Below are 15,856 nucleotides of genomic sequence, written 5' to 3' on the forward strand. Positions count from 1 at the left end.
GCTTAATAGTGGCTTCGACTGTCCTTTGTTCTGAGAAGGTTTTTACAGGAAGGAATGTAGCCTTTCAGAGGTCACTGCACTTGTGCATATTTAATCACTGGAGAAGTTTCCATCTCTACTGTCGTCAGAAGAAGTCATGCAATTGATGGGAGACTGCTACATTATTCATATTAAAGTGATATATTCACACAAAAAAGTATACTGAATTTATTATGTATGATGATAATGAAATGCTAACATATGAGAAATAATGATCGTGAAATTTAGTAACTGCACTAGAAGAGAGATGGTTCGGTTTTATTAAGGCATAAAAATTACAGTGTAAACATATGCATCAAAATTTGACTCCTTGTATCCAACGTTGTCTCTGGAATAAGTAGAAAAAAATATCTCAGTTATACTTTTCTGTAGACACAAGACGCTGGGTCAAGGAAGACACAAAAGCTGCATTTGGAGATGATCTATTTTGGATGGTACCTATTCTCCTTTTGTAGCCTTACACTGTCCCCTCTTTCTTAATGCAGGGCTCAATAGTTGTCCCACTTTCTTTGATTGCTTTGTACAGGTTTTCATGGGATTTTATCTGAAAAAGAACTAAACAGGTTTGTGGCAATTCTAGGTTTATACATTAAGGAGCTTGTATGTGCACCACCTAGTGGACCACATGGGAACTGAAGCAAAATTATTTCCCCAAGCCTCCTCTGAGACAGTCTTCCCAGCTTCCCACAGCTTGAAGAGGTTTGATGCTTTTTGCTTTTGTTCAAATTCCTCATTCTTATTCAGTTCACATAGGGATGTGAAGGCGATCCAGAGGAAAAAACTGCCTTCTTGGAAAGCCTTCTGGTTACTGAAAGATGTTCTTCACTCAGGGGAATTGGTTATTTGAACACATACTACCATGGAGCTAAATATTTCTCTTTCTCACTTTAAGATGATTGCTTGATTCATTTCCTCATCTTTTCCTTTATTTAATAGTCTTCCAGGTCAGGAGAAATTAGCTTTTTCCCTCTTTTCTCTTTTTTTCCTGGGATAGTCTTTAATTATGATAAGATGATTGTTTAAATCCCACAGAAGCTTTTATTTAGATGTGTGACCCCAAAGCCTTTCAAATAAAATACCAACTTACAACATGGCAGTAAAATTAGGATGGAAAACATCAAAACAAATGGGTACAGATTCTTTTAGTGGAAGGACTAATATAGTAACTGTGATTATTTTGAGCTCGGAAATTTCTGACAACTGAAACATAAAAGGAATCACAAATGGAAAGTGTGCAAGCCTCTTCTTTCTGAAGCCAAGTGGTATATAGCTATAGGTAACTTAAAATTCATTTTAGATTACTGGTTATGTACATCTGGTTCAAAGTTTCCCACGACTGCAAAATATTTTATCATGTGCTTCCTCCACATTTACTTTCAGTCCCCTAGTGGTGGACTCATAACGCTGCCACACAGCAATGACCATATTCTTCTATTTCCCCTTATTAACTATTTTAGAATTTCTTTGGGGTATGTATCTACCAATGATCATCCATTCATAGTATATATAAATACTTTATTTTTAATTAAACATTCAAAGTAGTGACAGTCACATACACTTCTACCATTAGTGTATGAGCATTCCATTCCCTCCAAATCCTCAACATTTGGTATTAGAAAAAATATAAAACTGTGTAAATTTTAGTAATATGCTGAGTGTTCAGTCATGTTTTAATTTGTATTACTCTGACAATAAGTAAAATAGAGCCACTTATGTTTTCTTTTCCAACATTACCTATTTAAATATTTTGCCCACCTAAGAAAAAGGCCCTAAACCTTTACCTACGGGTTACCTGGAAGTTGTGAAACATAAGAGCGAAGGCTAAGGCAGAATTGTAGACTTCATGGCTAAATATTGAAGGGGTGTTGAAATGTGCACATAAAATTCATTGCACAAAGGGTAGGAGACCTACTGGTTCCAGACATTTAAGAAAATTTCTGTCCGATCACTTGATGATCACAGAGCTCATCAAGCAGAAAGTCCAGTAGCCACATGACAAAACTGTAGGCTTCCAAAAGCTAACACAATAAAAAACAGAAAACCTCAAAATGATAGGAGATGTGCTTGCCAGTTGTCATATTATATTATTTAAACCATTGAGTTTTTGAAAAAACAACAACAAATAATAATAATAATATTACATGAAACGAAACAAGAAGCAATGGTCCATACAGAAGAAAAGAGAGTCAAGAAAAAAAAACTGACAAGATTGAAGAACCTACAAATTACACTTACTAGAAAAAGACTTTAAATCAAGTATTTTAAATATGTTCAAAGAACTAAAGAAAACCATGTATAAAGAAATAAAGGCTAGTGTAAGAATTTTCCCACACCAAATAGAGAATATCAATAAGAAGATGAAATTATTTGAAAAGAGCCAAAAACTTAACACATTTTAATGGATTGAAACCATAAAAACAATTTTCTCCTACCATGATGGAATGATACCAGTAATCAATTAAAGAAGGAATTTTGACACATTCACAAATTTGTGGAAATTAAACAACATAGTCCTGTCCTAAATTAAACAATGAATCAAAGAAGAATCACAAGGGAAAATAGAGAATAATTTAAGATGAATGAAAACAAAAACACAGTAAGATCCTACAAAACAACTTATGGAATGCAGATAATGCAGTGTATGGAAAAACTTTATAGCTGTAAACACCTATCTAATAAAAAGAGAAAAATCTCAAATCAATCATCTGACTTTCCACCATAAGAAACTAGGAAAGGAGAGCAAACTAAACTCAAAACCAGGTTATGGAAGGAAATAAAGATGAGAGCACAAGAAATAAATGAATTAGAGACTGTAAAGAAATACACAATAAAAAGCGAAATGAAAAGTCAGTTCTTCTAAAAGTTCAACAAAAATGACCAACTATTAGCTACTGGCCAAGAAAAAAAGAGAGAACACTAAAATTATTAAATCAGGAATGGGAGCATTACTACCAAACTTACAGAAATAGAAAGGATTATAAAGGGAATACTATGAACAATTATATGCCAGCAAATTGGATAACCTAAATCAAATGGACAAATTCCTAGAAAGACACAAACTACCATAACCCACTCAAGAAGAAATAGAAAATATGAATAGACTTATAACAAATAAAAAGATCAAATCAGTAATAAAAATAATCTCAGAAGTAAAAGCTCTGGGCTTCAATGGCGAATTGTACTGAAGGCTTAAAGAATGACCTCCCCCACACTTCTGGGCAAAACGACAGAGTAAGTAAATGCTGTGCTCACCTCTTTCCATTACCATGTAAAAACCACAACTACATTATTAAAAAATCACCCTGAAGAACCACCTGAACACTAGGTGAACAGAACTCTTATACCTCAAAATTTAAAGAAGCATCCATGTCAAGACTGGTAGGAGGACTGGTCCCACACTTAGGTGTGGCAGTTAAGAATCTAGAGGAATATCTTGGATGCTGAGGTCGCCCATAAGGATTCAGCGAGTCCCAACCCCACACTAGGCTCCTAGTCAGGACCACGAGAGCTGGGAAGAGATGTCCACACAACATCAAGATGTGAAAATCACCAAACATTCTGTCCCTGGAAGATGGAGGGCTGCTTAACGGACTCTCCTAAATGCCTTCCTCTTAAAAGTCCCATGCGGAGAGTTGACCAGTGACAGACTCACTTGCTCTAACCTCCAGCAATCAGCTATAGCTCAAAGAGCACCAGGGACACACACATAGGATGGACACTGTCTAGCTTTAAGGCGAGGGCTGGAGGGGCAGCTCTATCCAACATTTTGCTCTTTGACGGACCCTCACCACACAGAACTGGCAGGCAGGCGCCATTGTTCCTTTGCTAAGATTTTCAAGCCCAGAGAGCAAATGAAGGTGGGCACCATCTGTGCCAGTGAGCTGCACCATTCACAACTAGAGTGAAAACGAGTTGACTTGAAGCTGTGACTTGGACTGGAGCTGATGGGTCCTGGGAAAACACTGTCCCCAATATTCCCTAATAAAAAAAAAAGTGGGGGAAAAAAGAAAGAAAAACATAGAACTATAGAAAAGAATCAGTGAAAAATACAATAACTGAAATGAAGAATACACTATAAGAAATCCACAGCAGATTAGATGAAGCAGAGGATTGAATCAGCAATTTGGAAGATGAGGTAGCAGAAAACATCCAATTGGAACAGAAAAATGGAAAAAGAATTTTTTAAAATAAGGATAGTTTAAGGGGACTCTGGGACAACAGCAAGTATACTAAAATTTGCAGCAGTGGGGTACCAGAAGGAGAAGAGAGAGACAAAGGAATTGAAAACACATTTTAAGATATAATGACTAAAAACTTACCTAAACTGGCAAAGGAAATAGACATTCAAAGCCAGGAAGGACAGAGAGCCAAAACAAGGTGAATCCAAAATAGCTCACACCAAGACACATAATAATTAAAAAGCCAAAGTTTACAGACAAAGAGAGTTGTAAAAGCAGCAAGAGAAAAGCAGTTAGTTACATACAAAGGAGCTCTCACAAGACTGTCAGCTAATTTCTAAACAGAAACTTTGCAGACCACAAGGGATTGGCATGAACTATTCAAAGTGATAAATCGCAGTGGTCTCCAACCACCATTACTCTACCCAGCAAGGATATCATTTAGAATTAAAGAACAGATACAGAGTTTCCCAGACAAGAAAAAGCTAAATGAGTGCATCAACACCAAACCAGTATTACAAGAAATGTCACAGGGACTTCTTGGAGAAGGACAAAGAGAAGTAGTAGTAGGAGAATGGGAATGAGAAGGAGGAGAAAGAGGATGAGAACAAGAAGAATGAGAAGGAGAAGAAGAAAAAGAAGAAGAAGAAGAAGAAGAAGAAGAAAGAGGAGGAGAAGGAGGAGGAGGAGGAGGAGGAGGAGGAGGAGGAGGAGGAGGAGGAGGAGGAGAAGAAGAAGAAGAAGAAGAAGAAGAAGAAGAAGAAGAAGAAGAAGAAGAAGAAGAAGAAGGGGAATAAAAATATGAATAATACTATAGTAATAACTACATACCTACAAATACTTTCTATAAATATAAACGGATTATATGCCCCAATCAAAAGACATAGATACGGTGGCTGAATGGATAAGAAAACAAAACCCATATCTAAGCTACCAAGAAAAGACTGACTTCAGATCAAAAGACACGCACAACTGGAAGTAAAGGGATGGAAAAAGATAGTTCATGCAAAAGGATATTGTAAAAAAAACACGGGGTAGCAGTACTTATACCAGACAAAATAGACTTTAAAACAAGGGTAGATCAGAAGACAAAGTGGGGCGTTGCATAATGATAAAGGGATCAATCCAATAACCCTTGTAAACATTTCAATACCCAATGAAGGAGCACCTAAATATATAAAGCTAATATTGACAGACATAAAGGGACAGAATGACAGTAATAAAAGGGGACATTAACACTCCATTGAAATCAATGGATACATCATCGAGAAAGAGAAATCAACAAGGAAACAGAGGCCTTAAGACACATTAAACCAGACATATTTAATTTATATTTTTAGAACATTTTACCCCAAAGTAGTAGAATACATATTCTTTTCAAGTGCACATGAAACATTGCCCAGAATAGACGGGGCATCATAGACCACAAAACAAGGCTCAATAAATATAAAAAGTCTGAAATGAGAACAAGTATCTTCTCCTTTTACAATGGTATGAAACAAGAAGTCAATCACAATAAGGAAAGTGAAAAACACACTAACATATGGAGGCTAAATAACATGCTACTAACCAAAGATCAGGTTAACAATGAGATCAAGGGAGAAATTAAGTGATACCTTGAGACAAGTGATAATGAAAACGCTCAGATCCCAAACCTGTGAGAAACAGCCAAAGCTGTTCTAAGAGGGAAATTCACAGCAATAAAGGCCTACCTCAACAAACAACAGAACCTGAAATATGCAACCTAAACTTACACCGAAAGGAACTGGAAAAAGAAAAACAATCAAAACCTAAGTGTGTAAAAGGAATAAAATAATAAACATCATAGTGAAATTAAACAAAATGGACACTAAAAATACAATACAAAGAAATTAATGCAACCAACAGCTGGTTCTTTGAAAAGATAAAATTGATAGGGCTGGCCTGGTGGCTCAGGTAGTTGGAGCACCGTGGTCCTAACGCCGATGTCTCAGGTTCGATTTCCAGATGGGCCAGCGAGCTGCGCACTCTACAGCTAAGATTGTGATTAACAGATCTCCCTGGAGTTAGGCTGCCATGAGCCACCGGAAGTAGGCGTTGGCTGTTGTGTGCATCCATGAGCAGCCGATGGCCAGCATGAGCGGCTGATGGCCAGCTTGAGTGGCCGGCAGCCAGCATGATTGGCTGGTGCGAGAAAGAGCTACTGTGAGCTGCTGTGAGAGGCCAGCCAACTACTGGCGACCATCTGCCTCAGCCAGGGTTGGGGGTCGGGGAGCACAAGGCTCATAATACCACCAGTATGGGCCAGAAAGCTGTGTCCTACACAACTAGACTGAGAAACAACAGCTTGAACCGGAGTGGGGTGGGGGGAACAAAGGTGAGAAAAATAAAATAAAATTGATAAATCTTTAACCAGATTATCAAGAAACAAAGAGAGAGAACTCAAATAAATGAAATCAGAAATGAAAGAGAAGTGACAAGTGGCACCAAGGATTACAAGAATATACTATGACCAATCATATGCCAACAAATTGGACAACCTGGAAGAAATAAATAAATTCTACAAATATACAATCTTGCAAAGACTAAATCAAAAAGAAACAGAAAGTCTAAACAGACTGATAACTAGTAATGAAATCAAATCAATAATCAAAAATTCCCAAGAAACAAAAGTCCTGAAACAGATGACTTCTCAGTTGAATTTTACCAAACACTCCAAGAATTTAAACCTAGGCTCCTCTCACTATTCCAAAAAATGGAAGAAGAGGGAAGGCTCTCAAACTCATTTTATGAGGCCAGCATTATCTAATTCCAAAACCAGACAAAGATATTATGAAAATAATTATAGGCCAATATCCCTGATGCACATAGATGCAAAAATCCTCAACAAAATATTAGCAAACAGAATTCACCAATAAATGAAAAGGGTCAAACAGCATGCTCAAATCAGATTTATTCCTGAGAAGCAAAGCTGTTTCAATATACTTAATGCGATACACCACATAAACAAAATGAAGTTTAAAGAATCACATGATCATGTCAATGCATGATCATATAGATGCAGAAAAAGAATTTGACAATATCCAGCATTGTTTATGATGAAAACTCTCAGCAAAGTAGGAACGGAGAGAACATATCTGAAAATAATAAAGGCCATATATGACAAACCCACAGCTAACATCACACTAACAGGGAAAAGATAAAAGTGTTTTTCTTAAGATTAGGAACAAGAAAAAAATGTCCCCTTTTACCACTTTTATTTGACTTAGTATTGGAAGTCCTAGCTACAATGACCAGACAAGAAAAAGAATAAAAGGCATCCAAATCAGAAACGAAGAAGTAAACATGTCATTATTTGCAGGTGACATGATGCTGTATATGGAGAACTTTAAACAGTCTACCAACAAACTATTAGAACTGATCAATGTATTCAATAAAGTAGCAGGATACAAAATTAATATTCAGAAATGGGTTGTATTTCTATACACCAATAGTGAACTATCAGAAAGTGAAATTAAGAAACCAATCCCATTTACAATTGTATTTAAAAAAAAAAAAAAACAGCTAGGAATAAATTTAACCAAGGAGATAAAAAACCTGTACCTGGAAAATTATAAGGCACTGAAGAAAGAAATTGAAGAAGATATAAATATATGGAAGCATACACAGTGTTTATGGGTAGGAAGAATAAACATTGTTAAAATGTCCATACTACCCAAAGCAGTCTACAGACTCAATGCAATCTCTATCAAAATACCAATGGCATTTTCAGAGAATTGGAACAATAATCCTAAAATGTATGTGGAAACTAAAAGACCCTGAAGAGCCACAGCAATCTTGAGAGAGAACAAAGTTGGTGGTATCACGTTACCTGACATCAAACTGTACTACGAGGCTATAGTGCTCAAAACAGCATGATAGTGGCACAAAAAGAGGCACATAGAGCAATGGAGCAGAATAGAGAGAAAGAAATCCAAGCCTATATGGTCAATTAATCTATGATAAAGGAGACAAATATATAAAGTGGGGTAAGGGCAGTCACTTCAATAATTGGTGTTTGGAAAAATGAACAGTTGCATATAAAAACGTGACAGTAGACCACTTTCATACACCATGTACAAGATAAACTCAAAATGAATTAAAGACTTAAATGTAGGATCTGAAACCATTGGACTCAGTTAAAAACATAGGCAGTAAACTCTTTGATTTTGCTCTTAAAAATATTTCTTTGAATATATTTCCACAGACAAGAAAACAAAAAAATATATAAATAAACAAGTGGGAGTACATGTAACTTAAAAGATTTTGCATAGCAAAGGAAACCATCAACAAAAACAAAAACAACCTATGGGAGAACATATATGCCAATGATACATTTTATAAGGGGTTTATATCCAAAATATATTAAAAAAAACTCATGCAACTTAACACCAAAAAACCCAACAATTCAATTTTTAAAATGGGTAGAGGACCTGAATAAACATTTCTCCCAAGAGGACATACAGAGGGCCAATGATATATGAAAAGACGCTCAGCATCTGTAATTATCAGAAATATGCAAATTAAAATCGCAATGAAATATCACCTCATATCTGTCAGAATGGCTATCAACAATAAATCAAAAAATGACACACAATGGGATTTATAGATGATGTAATACAGAATTGTACACCTGAAATCTATGTAATTTTGCTAACAATTGTCACCCCAATAAATTTTTTGAAAAAATGAAAAGTGTTGGTGAGGATGTGGAGAAAGGGAGCCCTCATGCACTGATTGTGGGACTGCAAATTGTTACAGCCAGTACGGAAAACAGTATAGCGTTTTCTCAAAACATTAAAAACACTATTACCTTATGACCCAGCAATTCCACTTCTGGGTATATATCCCAAGAAATCCAAAACACTGATTCGAAAAGATATATGCACTCGTATGTTCATTGCAGTGTTGTTTAAAATAGCCAAGATTTTTTTGACAGTCACAAATTTGGAATCATGGCTACAAAATTGCTGAAATCAGTCTCAAGCTTCAAGGAGCCTGTAGTCCAACAAAGAAGTGGGGCGGTGAAAACCAACCCCAGAGGCAGACAGCTTGTATTTCAATTTGCTGTTTTACGAGTTTTGTGACTTGAGTGAGATACTTAAATTCCCAGTGCCTTCGTTCCTTCATCAGTAAAGTGAAGCTCCTGGTAATAGTTGTGAGAATGTGATGGGTCATAAATGTGTGGGATCACACCTGGTACATGAGGATCAAGGATAACTTTTTTCACCTCTTTATGACCAGTACCAAGCATGTAAGGATTCAATAAATATTTCTTGAATGAACAAGTCCTGTGACTTTACATTGTAATTGAGTTATAAGTAACAGAACTTGGGACCACACCTCCCTCTTGTGGAGGGACACAAAGTCTTCAGGAAAATGGTTCTTACTGTACTTGGGGGTTTGTGTTCAGCTCTCCCTGCAGCCCCACCACTGTGTCTCTCCCAGCACAGAAGTACACAGCAGAGTCACTCCCAAGGGCAGATCGTTTCTTCAAGTGGAAAGACATTTGGCTCGTATTAAATTCAGCCACAAACCCAAAGCTGCCTTTGACCAGGCTGTCCCCTGGGAAATATTTCAGGAGAAACTGGAGTCCTTGGTTGGGATACTGGACATACCAAAACAGAAAACGGAACCCAGAAGTCAAATAAGTGCATTTCACAGTCAGTGGATCCCCTTCGGTGACAGTGACCTGATCATCCGGCTGACTCACCGACTCTGCTCTCAGTCCACCTGTAAAGTAATCCACACTGCATCAGTAGAACAGCTGAGAAGGTCAGTGGAAAGTACTAGTGGAAAAGGAGAAGGGAATATACTCACTCAGTGAGAAGAGAATCCAAAGTGTGGAGATGCATGCAGAGGCCATGGCTTAAGCTCAGCTGGCTGGAGGCACCTTTTCAGCTCACCTCAGCTGGACATATGGCCCCACCCAGACACTGGCTCTCGATCAGGGCCCAGCAACCCTGTGTCAGCACAGCGTTTTTAGAAATGACCCTTCCTCAGGCACCTGCTGCTTCCTGGCACCTGCGCCTTCTCTCTCTTGAGCAAGCTCTTGGTTCAGGCTCCTCAGACCTCTGTGGGGAGCAAGACTGTCCCACACCTTGTCCAGGAGGAATCCTCACACTGCAGCACCCCCTAGAGTCCACCCGCAGAACCCACTGGCTGACTGGCTGACTACTGTCAAGTAGACACAGGTCCTGTGCATCCAGGTCTTACCACAGGATCAGACTATGGACGTTTACACTGTGCACGAGGAATTGAGGGGGAATTGGATATTCTAGAAGACACACGCGTTTGTGAATCAAAGTGGAAAAATGAATGCTCAGTGAATCAAGCTTTAAATGATTTATGCTCTTAAGATACTATAGAGGTAGAATTAGGGAAATAAAAAGATTTTAATAAAGTGGGAAAATAAACAGAAAGAAGAACGGAAAGTGTAGATTTGAGTGAAGAGGAAAAGAAAAATAAAAAAGAAAGACAAGGAAGTCAAAATATTAAAAAGAATAAAGCAAGAGAAGAGAAACGATAAGGAAGAATAAGAACCTTATTATTCTTTTTAGAAAGAATTCAGACATGACTTCTGTATAAACCTTTTGACCAAAAGATGCCTCAGGTTTCCCCTATTGGGGATCCTCTCCTTAATGATCTCTAGTTAAAGATTCATATAAAAATAAGTTTGAACCTTCCCTTGAAACACTTTTACAAAAAGAAAAAAAAGGCATGGTGTTATGTACACTTCCTGCCACATTGGTCCTAGGAAACAGTAGATCATAAAGCAAAAAACAAACAAACAAAAAAACCTCTATTCTGGAGTTATGAAATACAGATTTTCCACATGGAGAGGCTACTTAAGACAGATCAAATAAAATGCATAAGGTGCAAAAATTGAAAGTTAACTAAGCTCAAGTTATGATGATGATAATAAATGACTCAGTTAAATGGGAGAACAGGCTAAAGTTTTGTACAAAAAATACCACAAGATCAGCACAGTCATTATTTAATAGATTCGATTTAAAGGAAACAGGTATCAGTATAAAGACAATGTTCATTCATTTCCCTTATTTTTCTTTAAATAGTATCCCAATATACCAAATATTTTACAAAGGGGTAGAAAATCTCTTTGCTTGCAATTAGAAAAAGAAGTGGAAATTAGCTCTTTCTGAAAGCTCTGCTAAAGATCCCTTACGTGAATCATTGAAACTTTCAACCTATGATAACTGTCTTAATTTGGAATGTGTGAATTACCTTTAAACAATAACCTTCAAGTCCCAAAGAGGCCTGTGGTCAATGGGAACATGTAATAAATTTCTTCTCTTCACCTAGAGCCTAAGATGAGTGTTACTGTTCTATCTTTGAGGGTCCTGGCAATCACCTCAGGGGGACGATTGGAAAAAAGTTTAATGAAAGGAATGTTTTCAGATGTGTGAGCAGAATCCAGGGAAACTCCAGGAGTGGGTGAAGCACCCTGGAGCTAGCAACAGCCAGAAGGCTTCAGCAGTCCTGGGCCTGAAGAGACAGAGGAGGAAGAATTTACCCATCCTGGGACCTGTAACTCAGGGAGAAGACCCAGACAGGACCTGTGGATTTCCATACAGCAAAGGAAGGAATTAAGGAGAAATATCCTGACCACGCTCTCCTGCCGATGCCTCCAAACAACGAGAAGCGAGAGGACCAGGAAGCCCACTCAATGCAGAGCATAGAAGTCAGCCTGCTGGGCACAGAGCAGGCTGGAGAATAGACCTGGAGATGAAACAGAACATGAAAACCCTGACACTGGGGTTCATAGCAGCCTGACCACTCAGGCAAACATGTATGTGTGTCCTAAATACATGTATGGGCACATCAATACTGCATTTGATCAATGTGGAAAGATAAATAAAACAATATAGACTTTAGTAGTGCCTTAACTTAATTTTCCAGATAATTGTCCAGTCTCTACTTCTATTCACCACAGAAACAGTAGAGACTACATACAAATTATGCCTAGAAGTGTAAGTGGATCAAATATTGTCAGCCTCCAGCCATTTAATAATTAATCCCAAGAGCCTTAAATGAACCAACTCTTTAGGAAGCTTATAGCTTTACTTCTCCATTAGAAATATGCCTGATTGTTTAGTGGCTCCCCTCAAAGGGTGCTATGGAAGGAAGTGACCGTATTTATTAATCAAGTGTGCTAAGTGTTACAAGGAGGGAAGTTTTAAGCTATGCAAATTTATGCTGTGGTTAGAACTTATGGGCATCCACTTGCAATGGCAAGACTGATGAAGAACCCTTAACGCTCTCAGTCTTGAAAGGTAGAAAACCTTAGTCTTCACATTAGCTTCCAGTTAAGGAAATGCTCCTTAACAACTACATAGGTAGGAAAGGATTCAGGGAACTTCACACAATATCCTGCACACCCCATGAAATTATAAGGTATTGATTGAGTTTTCAAAATTGAACAACATACCCTTAATAACTATTCTGCTTATGTGTTTTTTGTTTGTTTTTATTTTTTTTAGGGGAACAGGACTTTATTGGGGAACAGTGTGCACTTTCAGGACTTTTTCTCCAAGTCAAGTTGTTGTCCTTTCAATCTTAGTTGTGGAGGGTGCCGTTCAGTTTCAAGTTGTTATCCTTTCAGTCTTAGTTGTGGAGGGCACAGCTCAGCTCCAGGTCCAGTTGCCATTGCCGTTGCTAGTTGCAGGGGGCACAGCCCACCATCCCTTGCGGGAGTCGAACCGGCAACCTTGTGGTTGAGAGGATGCGCTCCAACCAACTGAGCCATCTGGGAGCGCTGGCGGCAGCTCAGCTCAAGGTGCCATGTTCAATTTTAGTTGCAGGGGGCACTGCCCACCATCCCTTGCAGGAGTCGAGGAATTGAACTGGCAACCTTGTGGTTGAGAGCCCACTGGCCCATGTGGGAATCGAACCGGCAGCCTTTGGAGTTAGGAGCATGGAGCTCTAACCACCTGAGCCACCGGGTCCGCCCCCCTCTGCTTATGTGTTTTGATTCATGACATTAATGAGGAATTATTCATCAATTCACTACTGTGAGTATAATGTTAAGCCATTTGCATTCCTTGTCATACTTATTCTTCCTAATATTCCAGATTTTAAATGTAAGAACATTAGAGTTTAAGAAATTTAAATTATTTATTCGTCACCCCTAAAGAAATAGATACAGGTTTTAACCCCTACTTTTCTGACATCAAAGGTATTCTTTCCTCTAAATTACACTGAGAATATCAATCAAAGGTGTCCTTTCCTCTAAATTACACTGAGAATATCAATTTTCATCACTGCTTTTAGAAAACCTTTCAATATTGGAAAGTTCCCCCATTGTTATAATAAAATTATATAATATAGACTTCAATGGGCCAAGCAGAACTTTACAGGTCATCTTGTCACTCGAGTATATAGGAAATGTTGACCCCACAAGTATGCGCCACTTAACTAAAACAGCCCCTAGATAATTCCTTCAAAACCCTGATAACACGCGATGATCATCCACCTTCTCTAGCGCCTCCCGCTCATTTCTATGCCCTTACAGATTTATGTGCACATACTCTGATGAAAATGTCACGTTTTTCCGTATCAGTTTATCAGTTTACTCCCCATCTGGACCGCATTCTGACCTTTCTGCCTAACTCTCCAATTTCTATAGAAAGAACCTTCAAGTTCACAGTAAATACACATGAACTGTTTCCCCAAACCATTGTAAGCTAGGTGTAGTGATGTCTAGTTGGAGATCTGTCTTATGCAAGACGTGTGAGTTAATGGGCAACGTTTCCCAAATGCTGCAGGTGGGTCTCTGCCACCCTCCAGGGTTCCTGCCTCCAAAAGGTACCTCTCTTCATTCCTTCTTATTTGATTACCATTGAGACATGCACATCAGAACACAAGGGCACCAAAGGGGCCTCAGTCTGAGACTCCAGGTATTTCTCCCAGAGTGCCTACTGCCTTTCTCAAGAAACTATTTATAAACATCAGAACTCTGTAATGTTACTGATTTCCCAGAAGACAACAGGAATGGCTCATGTAAAATAATAAGAAAGCCCTTTCTGAACATTAGACTCTGAAATGTAGATTTTATTCATTTTAGATGCAGGGGAGAAACTATCAACACAAAATAAAGTTGTTGGAGCAAGGAGGAAAATAAGTGCTTTTTCTGTGAAACTTTAACAAAGAATAAAATCCAACTAAAAAAACAGATTTTTTTATATATAAATTGTGCGATTCTCAACAAAATGGGGAAAATTCATGATTTGACCTTCTCCTCTCCTAACTCCGAATAAAAGGGATCATAATTCAATTGCTCTCTTAACTCAGTGGACTCAAGAGATTTTTTTTACTTTCTCAGGGTCTAATACTTTCCCTCACCCACATCCAGTTTCTCATTGTTTCCATGTAGTTTAGTACGAGCTCAAGCTACATCTCAGGTGTGTTGTTACGTTCTAGGAATTATATTTCTAGAGAAACATAAGCCAGTGGGAACTGTTCAAAGTGCACACTAGAGACGGGAATCTTTACAGACATATAGACTCCAAGGACTTGAGAGTGACGGAAATTTTATCTCCTGTGGATTTTCCTCTCCTTATCACCAATGAACTGAGAGCTTCATGATATAGAGAGTCTGGACTCAAAATTTTTCTGATAGTGGTACCAAGTGGAAAAGCTGGGGAACTCTAAATTAGCGGGGGAAAGCAGTTACTACTCCTCTCTAGTCTGCCTCCTGCAAAGGCTGTGATCTCCCTGTTTCTGTTCAGCTCCTCATGGGTTCTGTGCCTCTGTGTCCCCCAGAGCACAGTAGTAAGTGGCAGCATCTGCCACCTGCACCTGGAGGATGAGCAGTGAAGAGGAGAATCGCTCATATGTCATGTGGTAGCGGCCCTGCTGAGATGGCCTTGAGCCCTTTACAAGGAGTCTTGGTGCAAGTCCAGGGAAGTGAAGGTACCAGAAGACGTTATAAGCAGTGGATATGGAGTGATTGCAGGAGATTTCCACCACAGCTCCCTCTGAAGATACCACGGAGGAAGGCTGAAATACTTGGTCCTTGTTCTCTGCAACTGCAGGAAACAAACAAAGGTCTGAATTTCATGCTGCTATTTTCTTGCTGGTGACCTTTTAGGTACAGTGATTATTAATTAATCTGGCTTTTTTTAAATTAGCCCAAACTGTAAGATAATGGCATATGCTTTTCTAATACCAGAAAGAGCCTACTTACCCTTCCAGAGGGAGCTGAGGAGAAGCCCCAACCACACCGCTTCCAGAGTGCTCTGCAAAGCCATAGCCACACCTCAGCTGGCCTCAGGCCTCAGCTGTAAGTGTGATGCTCACCAGGAAGCTCACTTAAGGCCCGTTTTGCTTCTTTTTTTTTCCTTTTGTCAATGACATCATCAGCCAGAACCTGCAGACTATAGAAGAGTGACTGCAGCTGTGAGGCTGCTTAACAGTGGCTTTGACTGTCCTTTGTTCTGAGAAGGAATGTAGCCTTTCAGAGGTCACTGCTCTGGTGCAAATTTAATCACTGGAGGAGCTTGTTGCCTCTCTAATGTTGTCAGAAGTCATGTGATTGTTGGAGACTGCATCATTATTCATATTAAAGTGAAATATTCACACACAAAAAGTGCTGAATTTAT

At 38.6% G+C, this 15,856-nt stretch overlaps 1 pseudogene; it reads right to left on the bottom strand.

The window, feature by feature from the left end:
• Positions 1-14,987: 14,987 nt before the first annotated feature.
• Positions 14,988-15,505, bottom strand: LOC141570764 (T cell receptor alpha variable 2 pseudogene; annotated as a pseudogene).
• Between the last annotated feature and the right edge of the window lie 351 nt (positions 15,506-15,856).

Source organism: Rhinolophus sinicus, chromosome 3 (genome assembly GCF_057876585.1).
Source record: "Rhinolophus sinicus isolate RSI-liver-muscle chromosome 3, RSI-T2T, whole genome shotgun sequence".
Taxonomy (NCBI): Eukaryota; Metazoa; Chordata; class Mammalia; order Chiroptera; family Rhinolophidae; genus Rhinolophus; species Rhinolophus sinicus.